Below are 18,669 nucleotides of genomic sequence, written 5' to 3' on the forward strand. Positions count from 1 at the left end.
TGTTTTATCTAAAGTGAAGAGTAAAGTTTTAATAATTCCATTTTGAATATATTTTTGTAAAAAATTATTTTTTATGCTCTGGTGCCTCATCAAAAGCACCAATACTGATGCCACTTATAAGTGCCTCCATTATAACACCTTGGTCCACTTCAGTAGTTGCAAAAAACAAACGAATACCAGTGGAAAGCTACAATTTACAATATGTGACATATAGAGATATTTAGGATGATACCTGTACAAGTTCCATTTTCTGCAATAACCGGAAGTGGGTCAGGGGAAATTTTTAATGTTCACTTCTCATAAGTAAAAGAAATTAGGCTACAAATTGCTTGTAAGCCAGAACTCCCAAATTTGTGTGGTATTGTGTTTGATTTTAAAATTTGATGCAAGCATCATTAGGCAATTCCATCTGTTTTTTTATATACAACCCTGATTGTATGTTATACACATTGTGCATAATATACATCATTCAGAGTAGCGTTAGAGAATACTGAAGTGGAATGTATTGTGATGATCCGCGTAACGAAGGCTTGATATGGTATTTACATTTTTATAATTGTCTTCTGAGGTGCCTCAATTCCTGTAATATTTTGTTTGGTATTTTAATGAACAGAAGGAGGATAATACTTAGATCTTTGAGCCAGTAAGTTCTAAGATTCAATCAACTTGTGCCATGAGCCATAGTAACTTTATTGTTGATGTATTGGAGCAGAGATTTTCGTGAACAATTGCTCTAACATTTCCATTATTGTTAGACTCTGTGAGCAGTTGTTTTCCTATTTAATCCTTCTTTTCAAAACTGATGAGGTCAAAGTCTTTCTTGTTTAGCAGTAAATTGTTGTGCTTCACCATCTGACTGGCAGCATCTCTGTTGAATTGACATTTTATCTGCTCGTTTGCTCCTTCAATAATCTATATGGAACTGAAGTCATTCTCTGAACTTTTCCTTTTGCTGTTTCATGACATTCCTTCAGGGCTTAAGAATAGCCCTTAGGCATATTTCTGAATAGGACTTGTTGATTTTATTCATTTCTACTATAACATGTGATGCACGAAACTTTATTTCACGGATGACAAATTAGGGATATCTTCACTGATACCATTAAGGTCATCTTTAGTTAGGATCACTAAATAATAATTAACTTAGCCTGTGCTTGTTTAATTAACATGACCTGGTAGCTTGTTCCATAATTTTACTAATTGTTTCATACAGCTGTACAGCTGTAGGCACTCACTTGACACTCTCATGTTTGTCTTACCAGAACACCAGAGATGTGATACCTGGGGATGAGAGGGGGTAGAGAAGGCTGCACCAGTACCCAGCTGTTGCTCAATTTCAGCTGAGTATCCTGGAGCTGCATGTATAGATGTGTCTTGTGCAAAACACATTTTGTTTGTGCAATTTTGTTTTGCCGCATGGATAGTGCAGTGCACTATTTTCTTTTAAAATTATTTTGAAATTACTCCATGTCTTTCTTGCATGCTGTGAAATTTTTTAGGGTCAACTGAATTCACAAAGTCATCCACTTACAAAGAACATTTATTACACTGCACTTGCAATTGCAAACAGCTCTCCTTGCAGTCAAGTGGTGTTTATCAATGTGTTGAGCATGCGAATCATTGATGGCAATTGCAGCCAGATATCAGTAGCAGCAGTGATGGTCAGCAGTTTAATGCAATCTCCATGGTGTGTACCATGGATAGTTTCAGTTAAAGTGAAGAGCATAGTTTTGTGTTCTACAGTAATACCTAGCAGTGAACCACGAAGGAGGAAGCCGTTGTCAGAGGATTTCACTTCATGAGGTCTATCAGTAGTGTACTAGTTTGCTTGCCAATTTTTTTCCAATAGCAGAACGCCAGATATAGCGAAGTCATGTGGGCAGACCACGTGACTCAGCAGTATTTTTTATTATTTTTTATTAGAATTATATTTCCAAAATCAGCTTGTGCCTCCTGGGATGCAATGTCTACCTCAAAGAACACTGAATAATTAGTTCTTTTCAACTATTGCATTGGGGTGTGATTCCATGACATATTGGTAACTATGTCTGCAAAGCAACTATGAATTTAATTTCCAGAGTTTGTGTAAAAGACCAGACCATAAATGACAGCTCATGCATTTGTTTCTCAATCTGTTTGCTTTGAGCAGATCCATTTTGTCAAATAGATGCAGCGGAATAAGTGTGTCCGGTTTAACTTTAGAATGCTGGATTTTAAGTTTACTACATGTTATGTGGTCTGAGTTAAGAGTTTCTTCAAATAAGATATTATGGAAGGTAAAGGAGGGTTACCGAACACAAGGTGAACTAGAATCAAGTACAGATTATGACAGGTAATATATAAAAAAAAATATACATACATAAATGCATAAATATCAGCTAACTCACATATATGTAAAAAGCATAAATTTTCTGTAAAGAAATCATTTCTGATCAATCTCTGAAATGAGATGAAAATACTCCATAATTATCCAAAATTCTGACTACCTATATTTTCTTATATATATATATTGATCGAAACCCAGTAACCAGTTGATTTAGCAAGTGGGTCCTCATCACAGTGAGTAGGGCTGTTGTGCAATAATGCCATAAAGAGGAAGGCCTCAAAATGATGTCCTTTCTCTCCTGATAACCATATAAGCTTAGCATCCAGTATGCAAGGCTTTCAACTAGTAACACTTGCATCTCAAAATTCTTTGCAAGTTTTTTATATATGTATGTATATATATATATATATATCTTAAAAAGCAGCAACCGATCGTGGCCGCTGGCAGCCTCCCCTGGCACGTAAAAAAGCACCTACAACACTCACGGAGTGGTAATCATTAGGAAGGGCATCCAGCTGCAGAAACACAGCCAGATCAGAGTGGAGCCTGGTGCAGCCTCCTGGCTTCCCAGACCCTAGTCGAACCGTCCAACTCATATTAACATGGAAAACAGACGTTAAACAATGATGATGATATATATATATATTAAAAAAGGTTTGAGGATAAGAAAGATTAACTTTCTCACCAAGTTTCAACATGCTTATGCCAGGCAGCAAATATATATATGTGTGTGTGTGTGTGTGTATAGAAAGAGAAAGAGAAGGGAAGGTAGTAAAAGCTATTTCCTTACAAGTTGAAAAAGAGATGCTCCAGTGAATATCCACAATAATAGCCTCGATACGAAATAGCTGTGAAGCGGGCGAGATGAATAAAGTTTTCTAATATTAAAGTAGGTTAATAATGGAATATAGTTTCGAGTTAAACATTCAAATTAAATAAATTAATTAAAAAAATTGATTGAATTTAAATTTGCCGTGTATCAAGGCTATTATTGTGGATGTTCATTGGTGCATCTATTTTTCAACATGTAAGGAAGTAACTTTCACTACCTTCCTCTCTCTGTCTCTTTATATATATATAATTATATCTATATATATAAAACTGTAGTTGTGTGAGTGTCTGTCCCCTTCGATTTTGATTCCTAACTACTCCCACATTTTGCGGTGCAGTTTAACCAAATTCGGGTATCTTATAGTCGTGATTCATATCGAGCCTGTCTGAGTATTAGTGCACGTCTACGATGAGTCTACGATTTTAAAAATAATTTAACATCATTTTTTATCCATTTTAATGCATAATTTTTCGTGTGTCGATGGCGGCGGAGTTGCCGTCCATGGTCACACCTGCACCTGTTTGCTTCTCCCCCTTCTTCTCTCTCGTGAAGCTGTGGGGAAGGGAGTGTAAGGAAATCAACGTCGTAAGCGTTGTCAAGGAGACCAGCGTTCTTTTAGAACAACGACTTCATGGCTTGAAAGACACCAAAGCAGAAATGGCTAAGAAAGCCCGAATTGGCATCTATAAGGGAAGTAACTCTCTAAAAATGCTTAGATAGTTTTTACCCTTACAAACCCGAGCAACGCCGGGCGATACTGCTAGTATATCATATATTATGTCATTTAAACAGAGAGAGGAAGAGAGAAACAGAGAAAGAGGTAGGTATTCCTGTAAATTTTATGTTAAATAGCTCAACATAACTAAGGTGAAGGTTATTTTGCTCTGGTTTACTTATTTGATGTACACATACATTGCACGAACGTAAGTGAATTCAATAATGCGTGTGTGTATATACGTGTATATATATATATATACATATGTATATATATATATATATTAAAGTATATATGTATATGTATACACCCCCCACACACACTCATGTATATTTGTATGCATACATATATATGGATATATGTTTATATATGTATATTGGTAAATGTGCTTATGTGTGTATGTATGTATGTATATATATATATATATATATATATTATATATACATACACATGAAATAGAAAATTACTATTTGTAAATCTCTCAACGAGATGTATATATATCTATATCTATGTATGTATATATGAATGTGCATATGTATGTATACTCAACTCATCCAAAAAAAAAATAAAAACCAAACACTACAGATGGAAACCTTTTTGCCAAAAGTGATAGACTGCACTGTTTACTATCGGCCATCTTTCTATACAGAATCACACAAAACGTGACATTGTGAAAGGAGGACGCAAAAGAAGAAATGGTTTTCTCTAAACGCTTCCTTTATTCTGCTTACCAGTTTTTCTTATATCTGTTTTTTACCATTTCCCTCTGTTTTTTCTTCATCTATGTAATTATTTATGTGTTGTTGTTTTGTATTTTTTAGGGGTGAGGAGGCTGATCCTCCCCTCGCCTTCTCCTTCCCAACTTCATTTTATTTTGTTTTTGTGAGAAGTGCAATTAATGACCTTATCGCTGGCATTACATCAGCAAGTCTACTTAGGTTTCCAAAGGTTATACACACTTACAGACACACTGCATTCAAACACACACACACACTCACACGCACACTCACACACACACACACACACATGCACACATGCACATGCGCACATCACACGCTTTTATGCAGCCAGGCACATATGAACACAGACTCACAGACTTTTACATACGCACATTGGTCTTTATACATGCAAAGATATAATGTTTGTCTGTGTGTGTGTGTGTGTGTGTGTGTGTGTGTTCAGATATCTGAAAACCCCAAAATTTATTTTTAAAATTTTCCTAGTTATATTCTTCCATTCATATATACATGTGCATGCACACACATACACACACACACACACATACATGCATACACATGCATATATATATAAATATATATACATATGTATATATAAATATATACATATATATATACACACACACACACCACACACACACACACACACACTCACACACACACACACACACACATGCACACATGCACATGCGCACATCACACATGCAGCCAGGCACATATGAACACAGACTCACAGACTTTTACATACGCACATTGGTCTTTTTACATGCAAAGATATAATGTTTGTCTGTGTGTGTGTGTGTGTGTGTGTGTTCAGATATCTGAAAACCCCAAAATTTATTTTTAAAATTTTCCTAGTTATATTCTTCCATTCATATATACATGTGCATGCACACACATACACACACACACACACATACATGCATACACATGCATATATATATAAATATATATACATATGTATATATAAATATATACATATATATATACACACACACACACACACACATATATATATATATATATATATAATATATATATATATATGTATATATATATATACATACACATGTATTTATATATATGTATACATATATATATATATGTATTTATGTATGTATATATTTGTAAATAGTTTAACTGAAAAAAAATACATTTTGCATTTATTTTTTCCAGATTTATCAAGACAAAAAGAAAATGAATCTATGATATGTAAAGTGAAGTTATCTTTGGAGTAAATAAGAACAGCCTCTTTTTTCCCCTTTTTCCCCCTCTTTTTACCTTCTCTGAACAGACCTAAATTCATCCTACTCTCAAGAATCTTTTTATAATTTCCATTTCTCTTCTTTAATTTTATATATTTATTTTATTTTATTTTTTTTTTTCCTGGTGCATGCGAAGATCATCTGACTTGAATTTCTCTTATCTACATCATATCTGGAGCTGCAACAAAGGTGGGTCGGATGAAGAAAATGCTGAATGATAAATTGTGATGACAACAATAACAACAGAATCAATATCATTGAACGTAGCGAGTCATTTCCTCATGTGGGTGGATCATCTTTTTGTATGCTTAGTGAAGAAGAAAAACTGTTTTAGAGAAATATAAATTAAAATATCACTGCCCCACACACCACCACCACCACCACCACCGCCGCCGCCGCCGCCACACCAATCCTTTTAATTTATAAATTTATTTATTCTATCGCTATCTCTTTATCTATTTTTTCTTTGTAACTCCTGGTTTATTTGTTTGTATTTTTTTTAGGCATTTTTATTCTTTATTATTATTTAAAAAATAGAATGAAGGTAAAAAGATTATTATTTATTTTTACACTGCAGCATCTTAATCTTATTATAGAATTACACTCACTCACACACTCATGCACATCAAGGTGCATACTTTTATACATGCACACATGCACACATGCACACATGCACACATGCAAAAATCTGCTTGTTCATTCATTTGTTTTACGTCTGAACAGTTGAAAACTTTTCCATTCTGACTTGGAAAACTGTTTGTAAAACAAATTAAAATACCTTACTTATCAAAATAAGAGGCTTACATTCCATTTGTCATCACCAACCAAGGGTAAATAGGCACTGGACAACCCCTGGTACCATGGAGTGGCACTTGAGCAAGTGCATTATTTACATTATTTACATTTGACGGATATTTGACCTCATTTTGTTTGTTGTGAACACAACTGATATACCCTTCAGCCTTCATCAGGTGTCTTGGGGGAATTTTCGAACTTGGGTTCTCATTCCTAAGGTATTTTTTCTATGTTCTTCTTCTTCTTCTTCTTCTTCTTCTTCTTATTATTATTATTATTATTATTATATTATTATTATTATTATTCAAGTTACTGCCTGGAATCGAACTCAGAATCTTGGGGCTAGTAACCCGCGCTCTTAACCACTACGCCATATGCCTGTGGGCAATTATGGAGTGAATGAGAACCCTGGTTTAAAATTTCCCCAAGACGCCTGATGAAGGCTGGAGGGTATATCAGCCGAAATGTTGTGTAAACAACAAGCAAGATGAGGACAAATATCCTTCAAATGTAAATAATGTACATAATCCCTCATTTCTTAAATATAGAACTGTACTTGAGCAAGTGTCATATGCTAAAACTTTGAAAATACCAATGTGTGTGCGTGTGTGTGTGTGTGTGTGCATGTCTTTGTGACTGTGTTGTCCCCATTACTGCATGACAAATAGTGTTGGTGTGTCTGCATCCCCATAACTTAGTGGTTTGGCAAAAGAGACCGATAGAGTAAGTAACAGACTTAACAAACAAATAAAACATAAGTACTGGCATCAATTTGTTTGACTAAAAATTCTTCAAGGTGGTACCCCAGCATGGCCACAGTCTAATGATTAAAACAGGTAAAAAAATATGTATACCTGTATGCGGTTGCCCTTCTTTATCCTTTCTTCAGTTATTTTGAACTGGTCTGCTCTCCATATTTCTCTTTTGACTTGAGGCATTTTCTTCTTAACCTGCCTTTTCAGTGCTTTGATTGCTGACTCATTGCCTCCTGACTCATTAACTTGGTCTGGCTCAGGGCCCATCTTAAATCACATTGATCTAAGATGACATCAGTGTTCCATGGTTTCTTTTTCCTTTTTCTTCTCGCCAGCACTTCTGGAGCCATTTCTCAAAGTGCTTCATTAAAGTTTTCCGTTTTGGAGCTTCTATAATCTTGTAGAAGGTTAAGAGCTACAAACCACCATCTTCTTTTGCCTCAAACTCAGATGTAACCTTAGGATCGTTCAGTTTGTCTACCTTAAGCCTAATATGTGTGGCCCTTTTTGTTGTGGGTCCTTTTCAGTTTGAGCCTCATTGTCATCATGATCACTGTTGGTGTCCACACCAGGGAGAGTCCTAGTCCTAGCCTTGTTGATACTGGACTTGAACTGCTGAGGTGCGAAGAGGAAGCCAATTTGGTTGTGAGACTTGCTTCTGGGTGCATGCCATGTCGTTCTGTGTGAGGTCTTGTTGGGGAACAATGTGGTGGCTAGCATCACCTATGGTCATTGCTGTTTTTGGTTTCTCCAATCCCAAATCATCCCACTGGTCATATGTATCCAGCCCTTTTTTGGCATTCCAGTCTCCTAGGACTATGAGGACATCATAAGGAGCTGCCTGGGCGATTTTCTCCAAGTCATCATTGAATTCCTCATCAGGTTCAAGTGTTGGACCATAGACTTGTATGATGATAATATTCTGTGGACTTGCAACCACACAAATGGTGATGAACCTGGTGGATGCTGGTGTACAGCAGATGACTGAACTTACTCTCCTGAATAACAACATTGAAGAACTCTTCAGGATAACAGTAAGAATTCAACAAGGATGTCTCCTCTCTCCAGTGCTTTTCAACATCTTCCTGGAGAATATCGTGCAGGAGACACTTCAAGACCTTTACTTCTCTGTTTCCATGAGAGAATGGTCTATTTCCAACATGCACTCTGCTGATGATATTGACCTGTTAGGAAGCATTGAAGCAGAACTACAGGAGCTCACCACTAGATTGGAAAAAGTACCGGGAGTCTACGGGATGGAGATCAACAGAACAAGATCCTGGTTACTAGTAACAAACAAAACAAAGCAACCAGCATCATGTTAAATGGAGAGAGAGATTTGATGAAGTGGAGACCCTCAAGTACCTAGGATCCACTTTAACCAAGAACAACAGATATCAAAAGGAGATAACAACAAGACTCGGCCTATCGTCTGCTGCTGTGCTGAAGTTGAACAACATAGCAAAACAATTCCATTAGTTTTCCAGCAAGACCCTGGTGACTTCAATCCTTCTGTATGAGTCTGAGAGCTGGAGTCTTACCGCTGACATGGAATGAAGAATCCAGGCATTTGGGTGCAAATGCTTCTGAAGGCTGTTTCACATCCAGTACACAGCACAAAACAATCATATTCGTCAAGCATAAAGTCAATAAATACTCTGGCAGACAGGAACGACTCCATGCGCAGGCGCAGAAGATGAAAGCTTTCCTGGTAGAGTCATGTATCCTGCCACAACTCGAAACCATTCTTCAAGGCATGTTGAGGGTGGGGCAAAAGATAGGCAGACAAAGGATTCCTTAGTTTGACATCGTCATGGACTGAACAGGTCACAACGCAGTGAACCTGTTAAACAAGACAGAGAACAGAGACAAAGGGTGATGACTGACTATGAATGCATTGAGGCTGGCACTTCAAAGACTGGCTGCATCAGTCAAAGGATCTGGATGATGATAACCATTATAAAAGACAGTATCAGATGTCAGGGGTCACTTAGCTTTATGGTACACAGCACATAGCTGGAATTTTAGAGATACAGGGTTCGATTCTTGATAGCAGCCTGCTGGCCACTTTCTTCCTTCTTCTCAGGATATTTACCAATTCTTCTTAACTGATTTTACTTTCATTTTGAATTCGATGATTACTTTTATTTCTGTAAAATACCAAATTGGCACTTCAACATCTGTTTATGAAAATATGTTCAAACTGTCATAAGAAGTGTTTTGTGTGTGGCTGTTAATTAATATTATAATCACTGAATCCAATTTTTGGCAACATCACATGTTAGTTTTGGAGAATAGAGTATCAACAAAGAGGGGCTCCTTATGTTCATATGAGAATTTGGGTGCACAAAGGTTCTCAAGAAAAAATTCCAAAAATTATAGAACAATATATTACTTGCAGATTGCCAAATTCAATATCTAGCTTTACTCTTTAGAATTTGGTCACTTGTTTTCAAATGCATTCATGCAGAAAAACATGTTGAAGAATTTGTGGAAAAGGGGAAAAAATGTAAATTTGGCTTTCCTAAGGCTGAAAGAAGAGTTTAATTTCTTCATTGTTGCTGAAAATGTCAAATGAAAAAGAAAGAGAAAAGGTGTTAAAAAAGTTTCATCAGCTTCAAAGAAAATCATCTGAAAAATTTATCAATGATTACCATCCTTTACTGCTTTTAATATGGCAAGCAAATGTTGACTCAGTATATTGGAGAAAATGGTAGGATATTGATCAGGTGACTAGCTACAAAATAAAAGCCGAAGACAACGAAACTAAAGGTGTTTGGAAAAAGTTGGATCAGCATAAATTTCTTAAATTCTTCATCAAATATGTGTGCACTTTTTAAATAATTTTTGCAATTTTTTTTTATGTTAGTAAATGTTTTTGATTTAAATATTTCTTTGTATTCAACTAAAAAATTTCTGCTTTATTTTTAGTTTAGCTAGAATAAAAAGTATAAGGTAAATACAATTAATTATAATTCTAGAAATTGCACAGAGAAAACGGACTAGAATGAAAAACGTAGGTGCAGAGTATTAGAATATTTTTAAGTACTGAACTTGAAAAAATAGAGGACAAGCAGTAATTAAGCCCAGAAAAGTGGCGGACAAGAAGAAAACATTGCTGCTGAAGTTAGAATTTAAAAACTAAAATAGTAATAGATGCTTTTTTATAGATTGTATTTTTATACAAAAGCTTAAATTAAAATGCTCAAAAAGCTATTTATTTTGCCGGCAAGTTTACACTTTAAATATCTAACATCTGTATTAACCCTCCCCTCCACCATCTTTCTGTATGTATATCTATCTATCAATCGATCTATCTGTTTGTCTGTCTGTCTGTCTATCTATCTATCTATCTATCTATAAAGATGGGCGAAAGTAGCAAGGATGGCACATAGAATGCCGAAGCCACCTTGAGCATAATCCTATGAACCTGGAAAAATTTAAAACAGAGTTACTTGCAAATAAATGTGTTAACATGTGACATTAATGACCGAAGTTACCGTGGTCTTTTCTGTAGGCTTTTCTATTCCATGAATAAACCTTTACACTTTACATCTCTCTTTACACTTTACATCATGACATTTCTGTGATACACGATACCTATTGATCGTTTTCTTTTTCTTTTCTTTTTTCTTTTTTTTCTTTTTTATTCCTTTTTACAATCCCTTTTGATCGAAAACCTACCCCATTTTTTTTTTCTCTCCAAAAAGAAAAGCGCCACTTAGTAATTTGTCCCATCTGTGTCCAGCCCTGTGCAGCTAATAAAGAAAGATATTTACCTACCTATCTATTTATTTATCTATCTACCTACCTACCCACCCATCTATCTATCTGTCTGTCTGTCTATATATCTATCTATCTATCTATCTACCTCTCCACCTATCGATCTATCATCCTGCCTGCCTGTCTGTCTATCTGTCTTTGCGTGTGTGTGTGTCTGTGTGAAAGATCAAGAAATGTTATACCTCAATTGATTAGGAATATAATTAAGCTAGATGAGATGCTCTTTGAAATTATGCCAGGAAGGAGTTCTACACATGCCACCTTCCTAGTGAGGCAGCTGTGGAAGAACTATCTGGCCAAAAGTAAGCCATTGCACTTGACTTTCGTCGTGCTGGAAAAAAGTATGACAGAATCCCTGGTGGTCTCTAAGGGAATTAAAAAATGAGTGACTCATTAGAGCTGTATAGTTTATGTATAGGATTGCTGTCAACAGGTTGAGAGTTGGCCATGAGTACAGTGAATTAAAGTTCAGTGAACAAGAGGGAGTTTACCAAAGTGAGGTTCTCAGTTTCCTTTTACTCGTCATAATCCTCCAGGCCATAACTGAAGAATTCAAAACAAATATATTGTGATAATTTCATAAAAAATGAGAACTTTCGATGCAGAATCTGTGGCAGAATCAGAAACCAAAATTTCAGGTACAGAAGTAAAACCTAGAATCAAAGGTGGATAAGACTCTCTTTCCACCAGGTAAATGGCCCTGCATAGTAAGAAGGAGAGGTATTGGAAGGAATTCCATTTGTTGCCCCTAGTGAAAGCTATGGACACATGAGAAAAATCATGGGTCATCTTACGTGTGGCAGTTGCACAGGATTAATAAATATTAAGGACACATAAGAATTGGATTTTCTCAAATGTCCAAGAGGATAACCTGAAGATTGTAGATGGTTTCTGTTACCTAGGGAACCAAATTAACTGAGGAGGATGATGTTCTGAAAATATTGTTGTATGAAGAAGTATAGGATGGAGGAAGTTCTGTGAGCTATTATCTCTGTTGACAACAGAAGGACTCTCTCTCTTTTAGAGTGAAAGGTAGATTGTATGATGCTTGTGTACAAATGGCAATGCTCCATAGTAGTGAGATTCTGGTGTTGAGTGAAGACTGACATGGAATAAAGCTAGTATGCACCAATGGATGAGCAACTTCTTGGGTTATATATGATAAACTGCAAATATACAGTTCTATATTTAAGAGATGAGGAATTATGTACATTATTTACATTTGACAGATATTTGTCCTCATCTTGTTTGTTGTTAACACAACATTTCGGCTATTTCCTTTCTTTCCTTAATACCGGTTCCCATATGCTGCCCATATCTGCACTCGGTCTGCTAAGGAGGTTGTTGTGTCCTAGCATATGTGCTGATGCTTTTAGTTTTCTCATTTTCCAGTGGTGTTCTCTGTGTATTATTTTAACTTCATCCCACAGGGGGAGGTGGTCTCCATTTTTCCATACATGATCAGCTATACCCGATTTATCAATATCTCCTCGTGTCACAGCTTTGTGATGTTCCTCTACCCTTATTTTGTGGGGGTGGCATGTTTCACCTTTGTATAACCTACCACAGCTGCATGGGATGGAGTACATGCAGTTCTTAGTCATATTCTCTTCTATTGGTGGTTTTACTCAAAGGAAATATTTTGAAGTGTTGTATTACTCTTGAATACTGTCCTGATGTCATATGGACCGCATATCTTTTGTATCTTTTCGGAGAGGCCTTTCACATAGGGTAGGTTGGCCTCATCCTCTCTCTTCTTCATAATTGGAGTGGATAGTATATGCTTTTGGGGTAGTTGTTGCTTAATAGATTGTTACTGAGCTTGATCATTTCTTTGTGGTGTGTATCACGATTGCTCCTTATATTCTTTGCTCGATGTTTTAGGCACTGAGCAATCCCTCTCTTTACACTGTATGGATGGTGGGAATTGAAGCTGAGATATCATTCAGTGAAGGTCGGCTTGCTACCCATTATTATTTTTATTATTACTATTATTTAGGTCACTGCCTGGAATCGAACTCAGAATCTTGGGGCTAGTAGCCCATGCTCTTAACCACAATGCCATATACCCGTGGCGTAGTGGTTAAGAGTGTGGGCTACTAACCCCAAGATGCTAGCCAATTGCACACAGGAATGGTACTAGGAATTTGGTAGCATCAGAAAATCATGGGATTGAGGTCCAGTGTAGCTACGCAGAAGATGTGGTTGGTGGGGAATGGGTGGAAAGGAGAATAAAGTGAATGGATGAGGATAATGAGTTAAATAGTTTGAAAGCCAGATTAAGTCACTGGGGTATAATGTTTATCTTTTATCTTTTACACACCTTTCAGGCATTAAGCTGTGGCCATGCTGGGGCACTGTCTTGAAGAATTTTTAGCCAGATCAATCGATCTCAGTACCTGTGTTGTAAAACTTGGTACTAATTCAATTAGTCTCTTTTGCTGAATACTAAGTTATGGGGATGTAAACACACCAACACTGGTTGTCAAGCAGTGGTGGGGAACAAACACAAACACAAGGCTGTGTTAGCATCGTGCCGCTGGGCACCGGAACACGTTTTCAAGACCTTCTATTTATAAATGTTCTAAAATCTACACAGCCTTAGTTTGTTACATATGCAATGGGCTTCTTTCAGTTTCTTTTTTCTTAATTACCCACAAAGAGCTCAACACAGAGGGGACAAACAAGGACAGACAAAGGGATTAAGTTGATTACATCGACCCCAGTGCATAATTGATACTTAATTTATCGACCCCGAAAGGATGAAAGCCAAGGTCAACTGTGGCGGAATTTGAACTCAGAACATAATAGCAGACGAAATACCACTAAGCATTTCAGCTGGCACACTAACGATTCTGCCAGCTCACCACCTTTAGGCACCTGAAAGGCTTCTTTCAGTTTCTGTCTACCAAATCAAGTCACAAGTCTTTAGTCATTCTGGGACTACCGTGGAAGACATATGCATGCTATGAAACTGAACCCAGAACCATGTGTTTGGGAAGTAAGCTTCTTACCACCCAGCCACCCCTGTGCCTATGATTAAATCATATTTGTAACAGAATGGAATAAAATAGAAATGTTAACACACGCATGCTCTTTCTCTTCAATATAGATACATGTAATATGCATGTAGCCATACATGTAATATGCATGTAGCGATACATGTATAACCTGAAGGTGCAACTGGTGTGAGTAATGTTAGCCAAGGGGTTGGAAGAATGAAAACGAGTGAATGGCAAGACTGGCTTGGATAGAATTTCTCTCTGGCTTAGAATATGATAAGCAGCATGGGACCAACTGTACGTGTGTGTGTGTGCGTGTATATGTGTGTGTGTATGTGTGTGTGTGTGTGAATGCTGGACCTGCTTGAAGCTATGAAGTTAAACTATGATGTCAACGTCAATAATGACAATGATCAGGATGATGATGATGATGATGATGGTGATGACGACGACGACGACGACGACGATGATGATGATAATGATGATGGTGATGATGACGATGATGATGATGATGATGATGATGATGATGATGATGGTGATGATGCCAACAGTCCTGAAGCCAGTATGTTCTTCATGCAATGCCGTATTCCTTCGTACATGTCCACTGGCACAAGTTAGTTACATAAACAACAACAACAACAGCAATAACAACAAGATGCATTTGTAGCATTTAAACGTCAACACAAACAGTTGCGGATGTGAAAAGGTCAACTGTGGGTTCTTCAGCGTTTCTTCCTTCAGAGACTTTGCAAGTTGAAGAATGTTTCTCTGGAATGAAGACTCCAAAGACCAAAATATAAAATTACATAATACACACACACACACACATGCACCCACCCATACACACACATGTCTATATAAGCATTTATATATATACATACATACATATCTATATACATGTATATATATATACATACATACATATCTATATACATGTATATATATATACACACACACATACACACACACAAATACACATATATACATATATATGTTCATATACATGTATTCCTATATTTATACATATACACTTCTATGTGCATACATGCATATAGAGATGTGTGTGTGTATGCATGCATGTATGCATGTATGTGTGTGTATGTATATGTGTGTGTGTATGTATATATGTGTGTGTGTGTGTGCATGTGCTTGTGTGTACGTATGTATGTATTAGGAGGACGCATTTATTTGCTGAAGTGTAAAAATGACGATAATTCTGGGTCATTTGTTTTACTTTCAAGAATCTGATTTGGGCAAAAGATGAGACGGACATCGTTTTAGTAAAGGTTGGCTGATGAAACAGTGTTAATGTGGAACTTTAATGAAAACGACCCTGGCTGACCCCGGCTCCGATTAGAAACAAGTCTTTTGGGAAATGTTCTAAAAATGATTAGTTCTATATTACTTCCAGAAGATAAAGATGACAGATAGATAACAGTCTCAACATATCTTCAAAAATTATGACAATGCTTGCAAAGACCATTGCCGTGGTTACCGACGTCATCATCATCATCATCATTACTCAGCCTCCTGCTCATCGTTATCCCCACCATCACCTTCATCATTATCATCAATGTCGTTTTCCTAACCCCCCCCCCATTATCCTACCGTCATCGGTACCACCTTTATCACAAACACCGTCATCTGCATTGTTGTTGGAATTGTCATCTTCATCATCAGCATCATCATCGTCATCGTCAGCCTCATCAACTTCCTCACTATTATTGTCACGACCCTCTTGTCTTGGAGTACAATCAGGAGGTAATTCCAAGTGGAGTGACAAAATTGGTTTTGGCCGAAACCAGATTTAGATTTGGAACTTCTGGAAGTAAGAAGTTGCGGTTGAAGATTTTACCAAAGACAAGTTTGGGAGAGGAACAATTACCATTCCATTTAGCAGATGCCTCCATTGAAGCATCATCACCATCATCATCATAACCACCACAACTGCTACCACCTGCACCACCACTCACTACTACAACCACCATCATCCCCACCACTACGACCACCACCACTGCCATTATCATCATCGTCATCCTATTTGTCAACAAATGTATCTGGTTAATCTCATACAATCCTCTTACGAACAAACTGTCGCTGTTACAGGTTCAAGCTTGATACTATAGACTCAAGTGTGACTGAATGGTCACAAAAGGGGACACTCTTCTGATGAGGGATAGTTGACCCTGCTTAACAGATCCACAGGAACTTGTTATTCCATACACTTACAGCATTAGGGGCCTTTATTATGGGATGGGCAGGCTTATGGCTTCAGCCTTGTTGCAACCAAAACTTTTAAAGGATTTCTTTCGTTTTCTTTGTATCCTTCATTCCACAATTTTAACATGCTTTTCTTTTTTTTTTGTATTTCATGTAAATATATTCATTAAACGCACATCTCTCCATGCTTTTCTACTTCTATATCAGAATGTGTGTGTGTATACATTGCTTAACTCTTGGCTATTGCAGAAGACACTTACATGAGATGGCACCACAGAAAGTATATAATGATCTTGTAGCAGTGGTTCAAAACCTAACTGAGAACTACTTTGGTCAGATACAACAGGTGAAGCATCATTGCTTCATAGGAGTGGTCTATAAATTGACCAATCAGCATGCTTCATAGGACTGGTCTATAAATTGACCAATCAGCATGCTTCATAGGACTGGTCTATAAATTGACCAATCAGCATGTGGCTGTGGCATGATGTGGTTTTCTTAAATATTCTTCTTTTCTCCAATAAAAAAGCATTTTGGTACTCAATCACAGAATCTCAAAGGCAGACACCTGACTCACATGCCTCCACTCTTGCCTCTCAAAGGCTCACATGCCTCCACCTGACTCACACACCTCCACTCTCGCCTTGTTGATTGTTCTGGGCATTTACGCAGACAGCTTCAGATCCATTCTGAACACCCACACAAGGTCTCAGAATTAACTTCCACAGACACAACATGGTTTTTTTCTCTTCTCTCTCCCATTCAGCAAACATTTATGTTGTCCATTGTAAATAGCCAACACTAAATACTTTTATGTCCGGCAATAAATATTTCAGTCAAATGTTTGGGAATTTACTTCAGTTAATATTCACGCGGCTAACGGAATATATCTTCATTGACCAATACAACTTGGTCAGTGACAAGCAATTGGTGACAGACTAAAACAAAGAATTTAACAATGTTCGCCTCACTCTGCCTCACTAACAAGAGATGCTATCATCGATGTTCACCTGTTTATCATACTGTCATCATCTTGAGCCAATGATAGAGACTTTACTCAAACAAAAATCTAAGAATTGAACTTGTTAACCTTACAATCATGCCTGAATCTTAGACTCTGCTTGTTTTGATTGTCACAGGATCATCATCATCATCACCATCATCATCATCATCATCATTTAGTGTCCGTTTTCCATGCTGCCATGGGTTGGACGGTTTGACTGGGGACTGGCACGCCAGTAGGCTGCAATCTGATCTGGCAAGGTTTCTACGGCTGGGTGCCCTTCCTAATGCCAACCACTCCAAGAGAGTGTAGTGGGTGCCTTTTACATGCCACCAGCACAGGAGCCAGTCGTGCAGCACTGGCATCGACCCCAGTCAGATGGTGCATTTTATGTGCCACCAGCACAGGAGTCAGTTGTGTGAGAGTGGGGTGGGGGGGGAGGCTGGCATCTGCCACGTTCAAATGGTGTCTTTTACATGCCACCTGCACTGGGAGCCAGTCAGGTGGCACTGGCATTGGCCACAACTACAATTTCCATTTTGATTTCGATTTTACTTTGATTTTTGATTGATTTTACTTGACTTAATAGGTCTTCTCAAGCACAGTGTATCACCTGACAATTCATGGGTACTTTTAAGTGGGTTGGTTATGCAACACTGGTATTTGGCCATGGCTGTGGTTTTCCTTTCCTAGCCAGGTCATGATTCAATATCACTTGACTCAACAGGTCTTCTCAAGCACAGTGTATCACCCAACGATTCAAGGGTACTTTTAAATGGGTTGGTTATGCAACGCTGGCATTTGGCCATGACTGTGATCTCACTTTACTTCCTGGATTTTATCAATCACAGTATATCTCCAAAGGTTTTGGTCTCTTGTCATTGTGAGGCCCAACGTTCAGAGGTCTGCTTCACCACCTCATCCCATGTCTTTCTGGGTCTCCCTCTTCTATGGGTTCCTTCCACTCTTGGGGTGTGACACTTCTTCACACAGTTCTCCTCATCCATAAGCAGCACATAACCATACCAGCACAGCTGTCTCTTGCACACCGCACCTGATGCTTCTTATGTGCAACACTTCTCTCTGGGTGCTTACACTCTGCTGTGTATGCACACTGACATTTCACATCCAATGGAGCATAGCAGATTCATTTCTTTCAAGCCTACGCATGTCCTCAGTAATTACGGCCCATGTTTCACTGCCATGTAGGATGGCTGTTCGCACACATGCATCATA

This window comes from Octopus sinensis, linkage group LG5 (genome assembly GCF_006345805.1).
Source record: "Octopus sinensis linkage group LG5, ASM634580v1, whole genome shotgun sequence".
NCBI classification, from domain to species: Eukaryota; Metazoa; Mollusca; class Cephalopoda; order Octopoda; family Octopodidae; genus Octopus; species Octopus sinensis.